Below are 18,844 nucleotides of genomic sequence, written 5' to 3'. Positions count from 1 at the left end.
CACAGGTTTCATCAGACTGAGAAAGTGGTCCAAGGCCCATACAGAAAGTTTACAAATCTTTGTGAAGGAAGGAAAGGACCTCTTCAAACCCGTGTTCTTCCAGAACTATCTAGGATACTGCCTATGGTACATTTCAAAGGACTGCTTGCAAACTTGTGAACACCCTGTTCCCTTTACTTGGTAACTTTGGGCTCCGTGAGCCAGAATCGTTACTTTTCTTGGAGGGCTCACAATGCAATAATTGAAAAATTGCTGGAAAAAGCTTCTGTTGGTGTGTAAAATGCAACCTATTTGTAATTCTTTTAAATCTTGCAGTGTCCGATTAGAGGCTATCCCACTGAAAGCCTCTGACCCTCAGGCCTATAGCTTTTGGAAGACTAGAGAGAAGCATTTTATTTATTTTGATAATTATCTCACATCACATCCAACTTCCCGTTAATGTAGCTCCCATTTGTTCTGTGAAACAGCTTTCAGAACTGCTTGCCTGGAGGTAAGATGATCAAGTCGCTGCCTTAGACTTGATGAATCTGTCCTTACAAATGCTCCACACAGACTTTTATAGCTCCTTTCCCCCCACCCCCACCCGGTCTTTCCTGCTTCTCCATGTGCCCCTCACTTCCCCTCTCCTCTCCTCTCCCCTTCTTCCCCAGAATGCCTCTGACCTGTACCGGCTGGGGGTAACCTCTGCTCATGGGTAGTTTTGTCTCTGCTGGAACCATACACAATCGAGGCCTGTGAAAAGGAGGGTTAGTCCGCAGGAGGCCGGGACAAGCTGGGCTATTCGGGATCTGTGTCCATTAAAGCCTTCTTGCTCTCCTTAACTCATTCCCCCTCCATTCAAGCCAGCCTGGGGGTCAGGCTTTAGCCAGCACTAAAACCTGTAGGGTACAGATTCTCTGAATTGTTGGGAAAGAATTAAGGCATCAGCCAGGGACGGCTAATATTTCTTGCCTCATTTTATTGCTGAACAGCGGGACTGTAAAGTCTTGAACACTGGAGCACTATGGCCCCCTTTCATGTAGCCGAGATGATGGGATAAAAATGTGTTTGGTGAAGCAATTCAGATTACCACCGGGTCACATCCTCGCTGGCTCTCAGCGTGGCCTGCAAACAGCATCGCTGAGACAAGAAACAATCGCTGTGCAATTTCAGCTCATGCAGAACAGTGTTTCTAGCGTGGAAATGAGGCTAATTGTGGAGCTTGCCAATGAGAAGGTTTTGTTTTTAATAGCTCAGGCTGTAGCTCAAAATAAGAGTTGAGATGGCGGACTTGTGGATTCGAGTCCCGAGAGCTGTGATTTCTGACAGCTTCCTCCCAAAAGGATCAGGGTCCCGGGAGTGTTATCGTACACTAGTCTTCCCGGGAGCCCCGGGGTCTTGGACTTGACGACTGCCGGAGGAGGACTCTCTTCAGAGAGGTGAGAAGTTGTTTGGGGGCCCTCAGTCTTCCAGGTCGCTCTGCCACACACTCTGGTTTCCTTAAGCTCAGAAAATGCTGAGGAAGAAGTGAAGAAGCTCAAATAGTTAAGAAGCTCCCTGTGTGAGTAAAGGAGAAGCCAAACTGGACAGTTCTGAGAGGCGGGCTCATTTGGTTTCCTCCAGAACCTTTCCCCAAATAAGCACCGCGTGAAAGTTCCTGAGCAACTATGTCATGATCTTGTCCAGTTAGCTTGTGGGAGGGTCCGTTTTCGGCTCGCACTAGCTCTGCCACCAGCCCCATCACCTCTTCGGAACCCCAGTAGCCTTCCCATTTACATGAGAAGGCTGCCCCCGGGCTCTGTTTCAGCTCCAGCACTGTATGTCTGAGGCTGTGGCCTCATATCAACCTGTCCTTGGAAGTGAGAGAGTCGATGTGACCCTTAGAGTCAACTGGGACTAGGTTTGTGTGCCTGATTTCCCCACTACCCAGCTGTATGGGCTTCAGCAAGTTGTTTGAGCTTTCTGGGCCTCAGTTTCTTCACCTCTAAAATGGGGACAGAAGCAAGGTATTCTGAGGATCACTAGTAAGGCTTTTAGCATGAGATAGTACTAAATAGCCTTAATCCTTGTTATGACTCTTTCTTGTGTGCTCAAAAGAGATTGTAGCCTCTTTAAAGTGGAGGGAGCCTGGGAGAGATTTGGTGAGAAGTTCCGCTAGCCTTGCTCTGCAGAGGAAATGCATTTCTTAGTGCTCAGTGCCAAGAGCTAAAAAGAAGGGGAAAGGAAGGAGAATGTTTCCGTGATTAGGAAGTCATAGACCTCTACCGGCGATATCTGTGGGTCCCTGTCCAGAGATCGAGGTGGGAGGGTGACTGATAGCCCCTCATCTAGACTTCCAAAGCTCTAGGCCCTCGTGGACAAAAGAGATGTGAGCGAGTCCCTTTTCCCATTTGGGGCAGGAGCTGTGAAAAAGCAGCCGACGGGTTTGCGGGGCGCTGGAGACAAGAACCCCAGGGCCTCCCCAGGCCGCCGGGCCCGAGTGCAGTAAATCTGTGAAGTAACAGGCACAAAGGACTTTATAATCAATGACAGATTTTATTTTTGCTCCGGCAAAATCCATCCGTGGAGTTAACATTTTATAGGGAAATAGCTACCCACTTTGTGACTCCTCCTCAGCCCATATTCTCTTTCTTAAAGTCGGGAAAAGCTCAGAGAATCAAAGTCAGCTCCTCGGAGAACTGTGGCAGGAGAAAGCATGACTTCCCCTGGGCGGGAACCCAACCCTCCCGTTACTTCCTAGGGTGGCTCGGGCCATTCATTTCTGTTTTGCTAAAATACCCGTGACATGTGAATAAACCAGGATTACAGAACATTGTCTCGGTCAGTAATCTGAGCCGGCATGGGCTCTGGTTTGATGAAATATGGTGCTCTCTGAGCAAACATGGGAATTGGTATTACTTCTCGTTAAAGCTGAACAGTGGGACTATTTAGAACTGACGCATGAATGCGGCACTGTGGGGAGTGACAATCTGAAGGGGGCCGATTTGGGGGAGGGGGCAGGGGTGTGTGTGTGAGTTGGCCAGAGCAAGGCAGTTAGGAGACTTCTGCGGGGGAGGCAGCCAAAGAGACACTTGGGAATTAGGAACCCCCCTTCGGGGCTGCATGGGCTCCTTACAACCCTCAAATAATCCTTCTTAGAACCTTTGCAGGAGGGACAGAGCCTTACATCCTTGTCCTGGCATTTGAGCCCTTAATGTCTGGCCTGACTGTCCCCTGTCTGTCTCAGTGAGCCTCTCTGCAGTCCTGCCGGTTTTCTTGAGCCTCGGATTCAGAAGGCCCCGCATTCTCTCAGTACAGCTGCCAGCCTCCTCTGGCAGTGCCTTTCTAGAGTGACGCTGTGCTATAGCACCCAGCACCCCTTTCAGAACCCAGGTGCTTGCCCCCCAGCTGCCAGGATGGCTATCTCCTGATGGCTATCAGCTGAGAACCTCCCCAGGAATGGCTTCACCCAAAGCCATCCGCTTCCCCAGGACAGCCCAGATGCAGCCATGAGGCTGAAGGGTGCAAAGGCCTGACCCTCTTGTCCCAAGGCAGGACAGCTTTGAAGGGCTGTTGACTCCAGGACTCTCCGTGGGCTCTGCTGAGGCTCCTGTCGCAGCCATATCACATTCACCTTCTCGGTCTGATGAATCCCGTTTTCCACAAGCATGTTCCCATAAACCTCTGCATGCACATTTCCATTGCAGAGTCTGTTTCCTGCGACACCCTGGCCTGTGATAGTTGGTGCCAGGAGAGATGTGGAGAAGTGGGCTCTAAGATGGGACCTAGGGGCTACATCTATTGCCCCAAAGCAAAGAGGACTCTGACTGGTGTAGCTAGGCATATGTAGTGGAGAACCGGGAGGGTTCAATGTCTCACATATTAAAGGTTCAGGGAAAGTGATCATTATAAAGACAATGGAAGTGGTTGGGTCCTGCTGAGCGAGATGGATTCATGGGAGATAGATAATGAAAGGTTGAGGGTGATTAGTCACTAATTTAAGTCAAAGTGTGCAAATCAGTGAGGCTTCCCAGCAGCATATGAAGAACTCCTTGCAGCTGGTGCAGCTGGTGCAGCCCCAGGACTTACATATGAAAGTAGCAGCGCTCAAGTGATGGTTGAATTTTTCAGCCCCAGCAAGTCCATTATGCCAAAGTCGAGGTCCTAGTTGGGGAAGGAGTGGGACCCTGAGACTTGGAATGAGGGCATCTTGGTTGATGCACTCGAGAATGTGAAAACTCTCCACCTGTTTGCATGTTTTGGGCCCGAGGAAGTAGCTCATGCTCCCCTTGCTTGACGATGATGCAGATATAACACGTGTCCCTCTCATAATCTACCCATCTCCCCCTTCCTGGCTGCCAGATGAAAACCAGGGTCATGTCACCACATAACTTAGCCAGGAGAGGGCGGGGCCCACCAACAGGGAAAGGTACTATAGACTGCAGTGCTTTATACAGAGTCAACATGCAGAACATAATTGGGACTGGATCCTCGTGGTGCTGGAGCAACAGGGCAAGGATATAGAATTGGATAATGGAGTGTTTCTCAATACAGAAGCCCTGTCTCATGCTGCAGGACCTACCCCATGGCAAGGGCCCCAGTAGATGAGGCTAATGTGCTTATCGGTTGGCTCTTGGTTGCTTGGGAAGAGCAATGGCACTCACTAAGTGAAGTACCAGTGACAAATTGCCATGGTAAGCGCTGGAGGAACAGATTAAAGGCTCAGAGAAGTGGACATGTGGCAGTGGAGAGAGTATCTAAGAGCAGAAAACCACAAGTCTCTGTGTTCCGTGGAAGGCCTCAGAGGACTCTCCATTTACCAAAGTGACAAGGAATTCAGCAGTGAGAGGCGCACCAAATCATGAAAAGCTCCTTGATGGCTGTTCTCTGTGGGCTAGGGCTCAGGTTAGCAGTTGCTATTGATGAATTGGGACATCAGCAGAAGGTGGACAAAGGGATCCCCAAATAATGGAGCGCTGAACTGTTCAAATCAAAGTGAACACAGCTTTCAAAACAGAAGGCAGGTTGGAGTGTAGCCCGAGTACCTAACTCAGAGCTAGGGAGGAGCTTACTAGAACACGGAGGCCCTGGGGGGGTCGATAGATGGGCAGCCAACAACAGTATTGCTTACTTCATTCCATCAATTTGTAGAATCAACACTAAATCAAGGATGAATAAATGAGGCTGAGGGAAGCTACCCTAATAAAATCACACTTCCTTGCCCAATTTCTGGATCTGGACCAGGGCTTAGGCCTGGGTCACCTTGACTAGAGAGGCTAGATCTCTGGGAGGAAGGAACTTGCAGCAGCCCAGCAAGGATGATTGGTGATGAGTCCTCGTCCTTCCCTGACGGGACCTATGGCCATTGTTCACAAAGCAACTATATACGGGGGGTGGGCAGCATCTAGACACTTCAAGGATGGAGGGACACAGGGTCCAACTTGACATTGATATTGGGTGCCCAAAGTGAAATTAGCCCTCTGTAGAGCAGAGTTTTGGGGGGGGGGGTTAGTTAGTAAATGGATTCTGGTCCATCCCAGCTCACTGGACCCACAGTCTCATGCAGTAGCCACTTTTCCTAAACCTCAATGCAGAGTTGGAGTGAACTTTTTTGGTAGCCACCAGAATTTCCACAATAGTTTCTTTGTGTGTAGGGCAAAAGCCATGGCAGTGGGTAAGGTAAGTGGAAGCTTAGAGTAAGAAAGTCTCTGAAGTGACTTTCAGAGGTGGAAGCCCCTGAAATTGTTCCCTCATTCCTGTCCTGGACATATTAAGAAATCAAAGTCAGTATTGTGTCCCAAGGGGAATGGCAAAGAGTAATACCATCCTTAAAACCATAGAGGGTACTTCACCAGACTGGTCCCTGCAGAAACCAGACAGATGCTGGAGAATGATAGTGGATGAACACAAACTCAGTCAAGTGTAGTGTCAATCACCCCAACTGCAGCATTGGTGCCTCAGCAGTATCTCAGTAGAACAGATTGACATGGCCTTGGGCACACGGTGTGCAGCCTTTGATCTGGTGAGTTTGCTCTTTTCCATCTCTTTCAGGAAGGACTTAGAAACAGTTTGCATTTATGTGGGGAAGGTACCGTACACATTTACTAGTATGTGTATTTCTTTCCCTAGGGCCATGTTAACTCTACTGCCTCTGTCACAATAGAGCAAATGGGCACTGGTAAGCATAGAAAGCCTAACCATGGGACATCAGGTGATTGCTAGAAGGGTCCATCATGAGCTACGTTCTCTTACACCCACCAGGTCATGTCTTTGGGCAGATGCTATGTTAAATCTTCATAGATGGAAGCAGTCCATCTGAGATTGGGCCAAGGGTGTAATGAAGCTGCATGAGCAGGTGGCTCAGACCTCTATGCCACCCGCAGATGACCACAAGGAGATAGAGAGGCCATTGCACCTGTCTGTCTCTTTCTGCTTATACCTATGATCACTTGGAGTGTCACTGATGGAGAAGGAAAATGTACGGGCTTCCTCCGTGGATGAGTAGGCTCAGTATGCAGGCACTAACTAGAAATGGATTTCTACTGCATTGCAACCTCCCTCAGGGATGGCCCTGAAAGCCAGTCAGGAGAAGAGATCTTCCTTACGGGCGGAGTTTCATGGGGCACACCTGGTCACCCCCTTGTGCAGACAGAAAAGTGTCTGCACATAAGGTAAGGATATAGGTCGATTTGTGGGCGATGGCGAATGGCTTGCTTGGGCCATTGGGGACCTGAAGAAAACAGGCTGAAATATCAGGGATAAAGAAGCCCATGGAACAGACATGTGGATAACATACAGGAGTTAGCAGAGGATGAGAAGATCTTTGTGTTGTGTGCCAGTGTCTGCCAGAGAAAACTCACTGTTTTCTCTTCTGTTCGTGGCAGAAGAGCCACTAAACAGCCAAGGAGATAGAATGGTCAGGTGATGTCAGCCAACCCCTGTCATCAGCCACCCCAGGACCGGCAGGTGGGTGCGTGAATGGAGTAGCAGTGAAAGCCACGCATACCACAACAGTATTAGCGGCCACTGCCCACAGCTAATCTACCTGCTGCCACTCTCAGTGTCCAGCCTACCAGCAAGGGACACCAATGCTGAGCCCGTGCTATGCCACCATCCCTGGGTGTACTTAAGTTATTTGGTGGATGGGTAATTTAACTGAATTCACTCCACTCTTCTTCAGAGCCTCAGCCCACACCACCAGACTTTCAGAGGGTTTGCTGCACCGACAGCGTCCCACGTAACATAGTCTTGCACTGATGGACTAATTTTACAGCAAAAGGGGCACACCAGTGGACACAGGCCCGTGAGTCTTTTGGCTCTGTCATCAGCTGCCAGCCTGGTCGAGCATTGGAAAACATGGCTGAGGCACTACCATCTTGAGATGATACTCAGAAGATGGGGTGCTGTCCTTCAGAGCATTATACATACCCTGAATCAATGACAAATATGTGATCCCATGCCCTCAGCTGGTAGAACTCATGGTCCAGGAACCGGGCTGTAGAAGCAAGGGTGGCACTGTCACCATCACTGTCAATGGCCCACTAGGGCAAACTGGGCTCCTGAATCCTGAACTCTTGGCACCCAGGGGAGAAATGCTGCTATTTGGCCACATAGTATGATTTCCTTTCCATGTTCAGTGGCAGGTACTGGCCAATCCCTCCCAGTTCCCATGCTTAGAGGCCAGTGCGGAAGGGCAGGAGTCACCATCCCACACAGGTAATTGGTCCTGTGCTGTCATACAATGAGGTAGAGAGAGGCTATGTTTAGCACTCAGGTGGCCCAGTGGGACATCTCTTGGTACCCCCTGCCCAATTCCAGCTGCAAATAGCCAGAGAGGAGCTACAACTTGAGAAGGACATGGTGGCCTCCAGGGTGACAGTCTGGGTCATCCCACCAGGCAAGCCCCCTAGCCCAGCAGAGGTGCTAGCCCAGGTGGAGAAGAATCTAGAACGTGTCATAGGGGAGAAAGATTGGTGAGTATTGGTGGTCCTAAGCCCAGCTAACCTTCCTTATCCCCCTAACCTTCCCCTCATAGGTTTTTCCAGGACAGGAGACCAAGCAAAATCTTTGGAGCATGGTTCCCAGATAGGGTGGGATTATGATAGGAAGCAAATGAACCCATGCTGCAGAGAAGGCAGCCTGTGTTGATGCTGTAGCGCCACTCAGCTGCCCCTTCAGGACCCAGCCCCCTGTTCCTCCCATGTCTGGAGTGTTGTCTGCAGATGACTTACTGCTGAGACCCTCCCCGGGAATTACCCCAGTGGCCTGAAGAGCTGTCCCGCCCATCGTCATCATGCTCTTTTCCTCCAGGGCCATCCGCATCCTTTGGCTGATCCATGTGATGATACAAAGGCCTGGGTTCCCTTGTCTTCATTTGGAACCCTTTGGAGGGGCCGTCTCACTCCAGAGGCCCCCGTGGGAGCAGCCACAGCCCCCACTGTAACCACTGCTCCCTCCCCCTCCTGCTCTTCCCAGCCTGCCTCTTCACCCCTCACGGGTGATGTTCCACGTGACTTCCCCATGCACCTGTGCCCTAGAATCCATCTCTGAGCCTGGCACCTGGGTGGCTGGATGAGAGACTGCTGTCCTCAGTCACCCGTAGCCACACTGTGGGTCCCTGTACCTAACAATCCCTCACTTTGAATTCTTTTTCAGCCACCAGAGGAAAACACATTCCTTCTCTTACTTTCTTCACACCTCTCTCCTACTTACTGATTCCTCTTTTTAACAAAGAAGAGCAGGCCACAGGTTCAGATCTGAGAACTCAGAAGCCCCGGTATCTTTTATTTATTTTTATTGTTAACTTCTATTTGTAACAAGGAATGCTGATTTTCTAGTGATACCTGAGAAATAAAGTTCTGTTTAAAATATATTTGAGTCAAAGAGACTGTGTTGGTTTAAAGGAAAAAAAAAAACCTTAGTAAATGATAGTTGCACGAAGAGCTGGGAACGTTAGTTTACCGAAGGGTAGGAACATGGGAAGCACCTGGCCCTGTGATGGCTCGTGCGTGGAGGGCCACTCCTCTGCATCAGGTGAGTAAGCACCCTACAAAACCAGCCCCGTGACTCCATTCTTTGTGAAGTCCTCGGGTCTTGCATTCAGCAGAGATGTCCATTCCCTCCCATAGCATGTGTCTCACTGTGTGTAAAGATCCGCCTCCATTTCTGATTCTGCAGCTGGCCAACAAGGGCCTTGAGCACTGGGTCTTTCTCTTACTCCCTGGTGTAACTCCAGTACCCAGCCAAGACACAGGGTAGGTGTGGTGGTCCAAATTCTAAGATCATCCCAGAATGTCACCTCCAGTGTGCATGTCTTTTATAATCTCACCTTTGCGTGGGGTTAGGGCCTTTGGAGGATGCATGTAACTCCTATAATTAGCTTTCACTGTATGACAAAGGTAAAAGGATGTTGTGTATGTAGTGAAGGCCCAAAATCACTTGGTTTTGAGATCATTGAGAGGGAGATTATCCTGAGTGGGCCTGCCTTAATCAGGTGAAAGCCCTTTGAAAAAAGGCCTGGGTCCTCCCTGGAGAGAAATTACCTTCTGCTGGCCTTCAAGAAGCAAGATGCTGTGTTCTGAGAGGCGCTGTGAAGGAACCAAGGGGAGCCTCAAGGAGCTAGGTGCGGCCTTGCTGACAGCCTGCAAGAGAGCACGAATTCAGTCTCCAACATCAAGAGGATACGAAGGGGACCTTAAGCTCCGGAAAGGACCACAGCATGGCCAGCACCTATGTGGCCGCCTGGGAGAGCCTGACTGGAGGACCCAGCTAAGCCATGTGGACTCTGGCCCCGTGGAAGCTGTGATAATAAATGTGTGTTGCTTCAAGCCACTGCATTTGTGGAAATGCAGCAATAGCAAACCAGCATTGCGAGGTGCCTTGGCAAACAGTGGCTGAATGTGCAGAGTTTCTGGGCAAGTCTCTGCTCGCCAGCCTCTAGCCTGTCTTCAGATTGGTGGGCTTTTCCCCTCAGGGGAACCGGGTCAGTGAGAAGCAAAGGTTAGTGTCTGCACTATCTCGTGAATCACCTCCTTTCCTCACTTGGTGCAGATGATGAACAGGACTGAACGTTGCCCTCCATCATTTAGGAAGGGGCATAACCACACCCTTGGGTGCTGGCCTGTGTGCCCACTCCATGGGTCATTTCCTGGAAGACATCCCAACCTCATCTCTTCTTTCTGCTGGCGGCTGCCATTCAGTCCTCCTGGCCTGCCCCTCTCTCCACAAGGTCCGGGCTGGGAGAGGAATGTGCCCACCGCTGCTCCTGTGGGCCCTCTGAGGACAGAGCACCTTTCCCTCACTCTTCCAGCCGATCGCTCATCCTTGACCTTCAGTTTGAGCACCCAGGATGGCCTGGCCTCTCTGGGATGGTCTCACCCTCCACCATCTACCCTGCCTCCAGCCAGCAGCACTTAGACCTCCTCCAGGCCACCTGCCAGTCCCCACCCTGGGTTTTTCAGAGCCCCACGCTGGGCCCGGACCACTAGCTCCTCGCCCTGCCAGCCTCACCCCAGCCTCTCCCTGCTCCTCCCAGCAGGTCTCTCCCCTCTGCGTGTCCTCCAGCCCCACATCTGCCCAGCCCCCCTTTCCCGAGTGGATGGCCCAGCATCCACTCCCCCGAGAAGACCGAGGTCCCTGCAGTGTTCAGTGTCCCCCAGCTGTTGTTCTGACTGCCCACATGGCTTCTCCTTTTCTTTTTGACACTCTGCTTCTCATAAAGGACAGCGACCCCCCCCCCCCCGCAAACACACATGGGCTCAGGGGGGCTGCCCTCCGAACGTATCAGTGGGTCCAGTTCATGCTGAGCCAGGCCAACAGCTGTCCTGGTCACAGTGGATCCCAGGAGGACTCCCTAGCCGGCTCAGTCATTACTGATAGGATGTTTGCAAGCGGATTGGATGGGGTAAACAAGCCCTATTTGTCAGGTTGCTCAGATGGAATGACATAAGGCCACTCCTGCCATGTCCTCTGTAACACAGAGATGCCCGTCTCTAACAGCAGACACCTGCGCCAGCCGAGGGAGGAGGAGGGAGGGGCAGAGATGAACACCGGAGGGATGGGGAGCGTAGTTATCTATTGCTGTGTGACAAATCACCCCCAAACTTACAGCGGCTTGAAATAATACACACTTATCTCATAGTTTCTACAGGTTGGTCATCTGAATGTTACTTAGGTCAGAGTCTTTCTCAGGGGTGAAGTCAAGGTGTCGGCCGGGACCACAGTCATCTCGAGGTTCAAGGGCAGGATCCGCTTCAACAGTCCGTCATGAGGCTCTTGGCAGGATTGCATTCCTCATGGGCTGCTGGGCCCAGCGCCTCCGTTTCTTGCTAGATTCTGAGCTCACCCTTCTCTGCTGTTCCTCTACTCTTTCTGGATGCCTCCAGCCATCCCCAGTCCTGAATGCTTACCCAGACCTAGGTCTGGATCACAGCCAGTGTGTCCCATCGGCTCTTGGATATCAAACCTCTTTCTTGGATCTCAGGCTTTTCCCTCCATGCCTGCTTCTCCTGTGTTAGACGAATGCAGACCTGAGGCTCCAGGTTCACTGCTGGCTCCTCCTCTCTTGAACTACACACCTAAACCGTGCACATGGCCATCCCCTCTTCCAGGTCTTTGTCATCTCTTGCTTCCTGTCCCTATCCTGGCCTTCCCCCTCCTCCCCTCCTCCCCGACAACACAGTAATCCTTCTCATGTCAGAGTTGACTCCATCGCTGTCCTGTTTATAAAGCATTACTCGGTCCCCTCACCCCTGCTGCAACAGACCCCCTTGGGCTAGTTCTGCCCCCACCACCCCTTTCCTCCACACCCTCTCCTCTTGGCACCATGGTCTTGCTTGCCCCTCCTGTCTATGCCCATCATTCTCCCAAGTAAGACTTCCTTTAGCCTAAAACGCCCCTCTATCCTAGACCCACCCCTGCCATCTTATCCCACCTTCAAGGTCCAGGGTCAAGCTCTGTCTTGTCCCAGAAGCCCCCCTACAGCCTCCCAAGTCCCCTATGCTCTTTCTTCACCTACAGAAGGGGACTTGCTCCAGACAGGCCTGTATAGAGGGGTTCCTGCGTGTGGCCTGTCCCCGTACACTGGGGGCTCCTGGGAAGACTGTGGCTGCTGAGAGTCCATCCTGTGGAGGTGTTCAGGGAGCAAAGACAGGTCTGCCCCAGGGGCTCAGGAGGGGAGAGGGAGACCCAGAGGCCTGGCGGTGATGCGTCTCCAGTCACTCACAGCTCCCTGCTTCCCGCTTGCCTCCCCTTTGAACCCTCGAACACAAGGCAAGAGGAAAGAAGAGTAATGATCAGCTCTGAACATGTTGGTAGTTTCCTCTGGTTCTAGAAGGTTGCTGGTCCTCTGTGATTTACTGAGGATTGATAGAAACCAAAGTTAAGCTAGCACAACTGAGAAGGAGGGACTGACTGGCTCAGAGAACCAGACCATCTAGAGCAAGCGGTGCAGTCAGCCTTTGGGAAAACTCAAACCCCAGACCTCCACATTGCTAACACCCTCCCCCCGCTTCCTTCCTTCCTTCCGCTCTAAAATGAAAACAGCTTTAATGTTAACTGGTTATACAATTACTACTTGGCTATTGTAAAAAAAAATTGAGAATGATGTATAAGGTACCCCTATTAACCTTCTGGCTACCATCTAGACCAAGGGTAGACAAATTTTTTTCTATAAAGGGCCAGTTAATACATAGTTAAGGATTTGTGGGCCATATGATCTCAACTCTGCCTATGAAAGCAATCGTAGACCATATATAAATGAAAGGGCATGGCTGTGTGCCAATAAAACTTTGTTTACAAAAATTAGTGATGGGCCGAACTGGGCCAATAAGCTGTGGTTTGCCACCGTCTAGTGTAGATGTTTTCGTTCTGCCTCAGTTCTCAGCTTCGTTCTCTCCCATGCCAGAATAATGAGGGGTAGGAGTGGGGGGATCATAGGTCCAGCAGCATTCTCTTCTCTCCTCCATTGCTTATGGCCAACGAGGAAAGGCATGGCTCCCAGCAGCCCAGTTTGAAAATCTCGGTAGAAGACTTTGGCCTGGCTTAAGTCAGATGCCCAACTCTGGAGCTTTCTGGAGAGAGACCTGTAGGAGGGGTTATCTGATTGCTTCCTGGCAGTGGAGTGATGTCCCATGTCTTAGAAGGCGGTGTATAAAACGCTGTTTGAGATACATAAAACAATCGATGTTCAGTACATTCCATATCCCCCGAACATAGCTCAGCTTTTGTCAAAGCAGTCTTGATTATTACTATTACATGATTTTAAAGACCCAGATATTTTTTCACATATCGTATTCCATCATCTGTGTTTTCTTGCTAAGGGTTTAGTGGGTCCCCTGACCAGTTTTCACCTTTGTAAATGCACTTCAGGCTGTAGTATGTTTCTCCCAGTTGGTATTCTCCCATCCAGATGGACTCGTAATTTTGGTCTCCTGAGACTTACTTGGTTTCTTATTGACATTTCCTCCTTTCCCCACAGCCCTTCTCCAAGTCCCACTTCCTGCCCTTAATAGGTAAGATTCTAGGAGGCATGAGCAGGCTCATGTCCAATCAGACCCTACAATGGTCAAAGCTGTCCTCTGGGACCTTTCTGCTTCTGCCCCTGGTGGTAGAGCACCCCACCCCCCCATCCAGGGGACCCAGGGCAGCCCAACACAGATTTGGGCATCTTTCTGGGCCAAGGCAAGAACTGCTGTGGATTCAGGCTGTTTGTTGAGCCTTTTGGCACCTTAGAGACCCAGGGGGAGACCCTCTCCTCTGTCTCCTTCCCTGGCTGCCCAAGATCTTCATGCCGGACTTACCTCCAGGGATGGCCCACCTGTGCGCAGTTTCTCTTAGGTCTGTCTGTCTGGTCTGGCTGACTGCTCTCCCCTCCCTGGCTCCCACTCACATCTGGTCCCAGCTTAGACCTCAGTGTGTACTATTTAAATTCAGGGCCCCTGGAAAGCACCATGGCCCTTTGGAAAGAGACTGCATTGGGATCTCTGGCCCAGGGTCTGGCTGCTGGCTTCATCCTGGAGCAGGTGTGGCACCCTGGCAAGCTCTGTTTCCTCTTCTGTAAAATGCAGATAATAATGAATTTACCTCATAGGGTGGTTGTGAAGAGATAACAACTGAGATAATATGTACTGTTTTGGGCCCATCACAGGACTAGGGTGCCATGTTGATTGGCCAGAGACATTCCCCGTTTTAGCACTGAAAGTCCTGCCCCACCCAGGGAGCTCTCAGTCTGGGACAAATGAACACTGCCGTAAATGCTACAGGGCTATCAATTCTGGTTTCTTCTTCTCCCACCATGGCCCTTCCATGGGGACCAATGTCCTCACACATCTCCATTTCCAGCTTTGAGACATCCCCAGGCCATCCCATGGCTCCTTGGCTACAGTGTTAAGACCCCGGGCCCAATCCCACAGTCTGATATCTTCTGTGTGCTGGACTCAGCCTTAGCTCTCCCTCCAGCCTGGCCTATTCCAGGAGGCCCCGGGGCCTGCTGGAAGGGCTGAGGCCATGCCCTTCAGCCACTAAGCCTAAGTCTGGGCTCCCCCTGTGCTCATGCTGATGCTCACTCAGGCCTGCCTGCTGGAGACGGGGCGAATGTGCCAACGGAAACTGCCACTCCCTGCCACCACCTGTGTCCTCCCTGGCATCCCGCTACACTCCCAGGGCATCGTGTAACCCATCTGCATAGCCAAGCACTGTTCGCACTCCCTGCCTGGATGCCATGTGCTACCTCTTAGGACTCTCTCTGCTCATGATGATACATATTTGGGCTCTTTTATGACCCTTAGCTATTTTCAAGGAAGAGTAAATGGTTTGGTGCTCAACATGGGGAGCACCAAGGGAAGCAGAGTGAGAGGGCTGGACTGAGGAGGCAGGTAGGTGCCAGGCAGCAGCTTCTGTGGACGTGGGAGCCCTGCGGGCCTTGTCCGTGGGGAGGGGCTGACCAGGAGAGGCACGGAGGACTTCCTGGGGAGAGCCTGGGCTTAGGAGACCCCCAGGAGGGAGGTAATAAGGGACTCCCCCCACCACACCTGCTGCCTGGAAAGGACTCAGATGGTAAGCCTTCTCGCTTCCCATGTTCTCAGTGCCTGCGGAGAGCTGTGGACGCAGCACATCACAGCAGGATGCAAGGTCCTCAGTTTCTGCCATGTTCTTTATTGCCAGGGCTGAGTTTAACAGAGTTAGAGCCAGTTCCCTTCAAAGCAAACTAGACTCACAGGCCATTCTAATGCCAGTTTGCCCAGAGGTGCCCTTGCCTCAAATTCATATTAACCAAGTTAACATTCTGTAATGGAGAGGATCACCCCATATGAGATTGGTAGTAATCTCTTAGGATTTTCTACTGATTTCTGCTTTACGAACATACCAGAACTCTAGTATTTATTACATTTGCCTACTTCAGGTAAAACTCATCAGATGGAGTGCTTTTCAATATGTGTTTCTTTGTGTGGTATAATGCTTACTCTTGCTCACTTTTGCGCATGATGCAGATTGGGGTGTCAGTTCCTGGTCGTGGGGGCACCTTGGTGACCAGGGACCCCGAACCCGCTGCTGTATTGGTTCCCTCAGCACATCATAGAACTGTAAAGTAGAAATGCTGACACAGGCAGAATCCTTTTAACTTCGCTGAGAGAAGATATTTGCTTATTTATTATACATACACTTAAAACTCATTGAAGAGCATATGGAGACTATAAACAGCAAAGATAAAAGGGATTCCCTATTTTTGAACCACCCAAAGCCATTGCTGACAGGTTGTTCAATTCTCTTCCATCCTTACTCTGTGAATCCCTTCCTGTTCACATGGCTGAGGTCATTCTGTGCTCACATATTTGGATTTTCCTTTTGTTACCAGACATTGGAATGTACACATTTCTTTGTATCACCGAAAACTTTTCAAAAGCATGTAGTAATTGACTGCGTATTTCACTGGTTAGTTTTACCATGGTTCAGCTAACCAATCTTCCTGTATTGATTATTCCAGAGTTTCCAATTATAAACAATACCAAAAGGAACATCTTTGTGCAGTAAAATATTCTCCACATTTAGATTTGTTGTGGCTTTGGCAAAGGCTCTGCTAAATAATGCCAAGTAACAGATTTATGGTGGTGGAATTATATGATCAAAGGGTAAACTATTATACAGATACTGTACACATTTTAAACTGTTATCCCCAAAGGTGATATCACTAAGATTAGTTTTTTAAATGTACCAAGTTTTACATATTTTATAAAATCAGATCTAATTCTTCTGGTACTTCTTATGCTTCTAAGCCTGTCACAACCTCCCACCCCCACAGGGGTTAAATATTGCATTATATTTTCTTCCTGTGTTGTTGGTTTTATTTCATTTTTATTATTCTAGATGGTTTCACCTGCTCTTTGGTGTGGGTGGGATTTCTTGGGCCCGTCATGTGTGGTGAGGCAGGTGGGCTACGATGGCTGACTTATCACTTACCCGGGGCATGGAGGTTGGGCATAAACAGACCTCCTGAGCCACATTCCCTCGTCTGAACCCATCCATGAGCCTTTGTGCATCCTTCCTGGTGACACAGAAGCTTCCCTTCAGGGTGGTGAGGAAGGATAAGATGCTGCGATGCTCCACGGAGCCCTCGGGCAGGGCTGCACTGTGGAAGGGGCAGCCTGCACCCCCATGTGGCTGCAGAGGCCTCCTCCCTGTGTGGTCAAGCTGTCTTCTCTGTATACTTTCACCCCGCCTCATTGTGGGGTGCCCAAAGGTCCCTGAACAGCCAGGCTGGGCCCTCACCCCCAATCCTGGGCAGCCACTCTGCCAGTGTGTGGTCTGGTAGGAAATACAAGCCCTGGCCTCACAAGCAGATGGATGACAGGAGACTGGAGCAGGTGCCCCAATGTCCCTCATGAGCTGCTTGGGCTGGCACCGGCCCCACCCTCACCCCAGCCTGGAGTCCTGTTTGAAGTTTGAAGTTTGAAGTTACTGGACTCTCACTGCACTCAGTGGGATTTGGAGATATTTCCTCTTCAACATCCATTTGACAGTGTTTCCCAAGGGCCTACAATGAGCTGACCACTGTTTGCAAGTCATTCTGGGGATGCAGAAACAAAGAGCAGGGAGCCCAAGGCTATAGACAGTGTGTCAACTTCTAGGAACTGAAAACATGGTCGGAGGGGGCACTTATGAGGCTAGAGAGCTGGGCATGGGGCAAGAAAGAAGCATAGATATTTCACTGGGCAACCCTACCTGAGCCAGAGTGAAGTCTAGTAGGGCTTCCTGGAGGAGGTGGTGGCTGGCTGAGAAGGAAACATAGGGGGAGAGAAAGAAAAAGCAATCCGTGTCTCAGGATACATGGAGGCAGAGAGAGAGGGAATAGGCATGGTCTTCCCAGGAAAGGCAAGTAACTGGGTAAGATGAGAAGCAAGGATGCCCCTGACTCTTGTAAACCTTTCAAGCAATCACAGCCACCAGAACCACTGAGCTGGACTGTTGGGAGAGAAGGAGGGAGCGGGTTTGTGGTACATCTCAGAGGAACACACGACAATCCGTGGGCAGAGGCATAGAGCTGGGGTCCTCCTGCCGGCCAGTGAACCAAGGGGTGTATGAGGCAGGACTCAGGTTCAGGCCTGCCATCCATCCGCCTTCCAGAGCCCATGGCCTTATTGAGAGCTGGGATTCTAGAAACAACAACTTTCTTCTCTCCCTGGGGAGGGAGGATGTCTGGCCTCTCACAGACCAGAAGGTTCTCTGAAGCCTGGTCCATGGAGGGGAGCAGGCAGGGAGAGTGGCCATCCCCACCAGACAGCCAAGGGTAGAGGACAATCCTCTGCCTGCTGTCTGTGTGACTCTGGACAACCTTGAACTTCCCAAGCACAGCATCTGTGTCTGGTATGCTATGCGCCCCGCTGGTGCATGCCAAGGTTGCAACATCATTCCCTAAATCACTTGTGGTGACGCCTGGTCTCTTTCACCTCAAAGAGAGAGGGCAGCCGGGTGGTGGTCTTGAAGCCTGACACCACAACCTTACCTCGGCAACTTTCTGTGCCCAACCCGTGTAGCCTAGTGCCACTGTGTCCCAGATGCTTGTCACCTGTCTCCTGGGTTGGTGAGGACTTCTCTGGAGCCAGCAGGGGCATCCGGCAGTAGGCTGGCAGGCAGGCAGCATTTATGTGCCGAGTTAGGCATTTATGGTGGAGTCAGGAAGACCTGTATCAGACAAGGCGTATGGGTGGCTGTGGGCGTCTGTCTGTCTGTGCCTGCCCAGAGAGCAGAGGATTCTGGGCCATGCCAGCAGGCCCACCCCAGAGAGGCCCAGCCACAGAATAAGGGCACCAGGCCTTCCTCATCTATGACTTTCCTTTCCTGAGATATGTTTCCATTTGTTCAGGAAAGGGCTGGACCGAGCCAGGCCCAGGGGTGGAAAACGTGGGGTGGGCAGGCCCCAAGTTTGGGACTTGCTGCGTCTTCTTGTGCAGACAGAGGGCAGGCTCCTAGCTCGCTGCTGATGGGGGGAGCTTGGGGGCACAAGCATTTTAGAGCAAGAGGGTCTCACTGGCCCATTTAGCCCGGTTCCTCCGACCCCTGCCAGGGCCAGTTCTGGGCGCTGGGAACTGAGGGTCCTGCCCCGGGAGCTTGTCTTCTAGAGTAGGTAAGCAGACAAAGTACAAGACCTCTTCCAGCAGGGTGGGCTCTAAGAAAGACCGGAAGCAGGGCCACCCGGGAGAGCGTGACAGAGGCAGGCTGGTCGGGGGGCTTCTGGGGAGGAGAGACCTGCTGGGATTGGATGAAACATAGAAATTGTGTTCAGTGTATCACCGTGACTGCTTATGAGAGGATGTGATGGGGGAAGGGACTGTGGATCCAGCTGCGGGGAAAATGGACAGACGGACACAGAGAGGGACTTGCATGGGCCAGT

This window comes from Hyaena hyaena, unplaced genomic scaffold (genome assembly GCF_003009895.1).
Source record: "Hyaena hyaena isolate Hyena2069 unplaced genomic scaffold, ASM300989v1 scaffold_78, whole genome shotgun sequence".
Classification (NCBI taxonomy): Eukaryota; Metazoa; Chordata; class Mammalia; order Carnivora; family Hyaenidae; genus Hyaena; species Hyaena hyaena.
This window is presented reverse-complemented; position numbering follows the sequence as displayed.